General features: G+C 43.6%; 1 non-coding gene across 1 annotated transcript; it reads right to left on the minus strand.

The window, feature by feature from the left end:
* Nucleotides 1-449: 449 nt before the first annotated feature.
* LOC133074854 (U6 spliceosomal RNA) lies at nucleotides 450-556 on the minus strand. The gene has a single exon (XR_009697260.1). It is a non-coding gene; the product is annotated as a U6 spliceosomal RNA (small nuclear RNA).
* Between the last annotated feature and the right edge of the window lie 230 nt (nucleotides 557-786).

Consider the following 786-nt stretch of genomic DNA (forward strand, 5'->3'; position numbering starts at 1 on the left):
ACGAGCAGGACCCACTGGGCATCTTCAGCGGTCTGTGGTCGCTCACAGGAAGCTAAGGTATTAATGGATTAAATGCAGGATCCCATAGATCCTAGGATACATTCCCAGGGTGGGAGGTGCCAACGGAAAGACTGAAGGACTATGTGCACAGAGAGGGCCGCTCACCCCCCAGGGTGGCCAGCCCATTCCAAGCAAGATCTGTTCCTTGTAGACCCTTTATTATGATTTGACAAAAGGGTCTGGATAAATTAAGCTTTGGTATCAAAGTTTTTTCTGCTGCCGCTCTGAGCATTTTATTAACTAGTAAATAAAGCTCTTCGTGTGTAGTGAATGGAATATTTTTTTTTAAACATCTTTATTGGAGTATAATTGCTTTACAACGGTGTGCTAGTTTCTGCTTTATAACAAAGTGAATCAGCCATACATATGCATATATCCCCATATCTCCTAAAAATAGGGAACGCTTCACGAATTTGCGTGTCATCCTTGCACAGGGGCCATGCTAATCTTGTCTGTATCGTTCCAACTTTAGTATATGTGCTGCCGAAGCGAGCGCTGAATGGGATATTTTTGGTGCCGTGATTTATCTGGCAGTGGGGGGAGGACAAAATCATGGTTAGGAAAAAACTCCCCTAAGATCCCTGTCAGGGATGGTTTTCTTTCCTCTACGCTATTTCTTCCTGGTAAGAATATTGTTCATCCTAATTTACTCTGTTCAGAAGCTCCGGGACCGAGGAGGATTTTCAAGGTAATTATCACCCGAGGGAAGAAAAGTAAACACTTTGC

Source organism: Eubalaena glacialis, chromosome 14, assembly GCF_028564815.1.
Source record: "Eubalaena glacialis isolate mEubGla1 chromosome 14, mEubGla1.1.hap2.+ XY, whole genome shotgun sequence".
NCBI lineage: Eukaryota > Metazoa > Chordata > Mammalia > Artiodactyla > Balaenidae > Eubalaena > Eubalaena glacialis.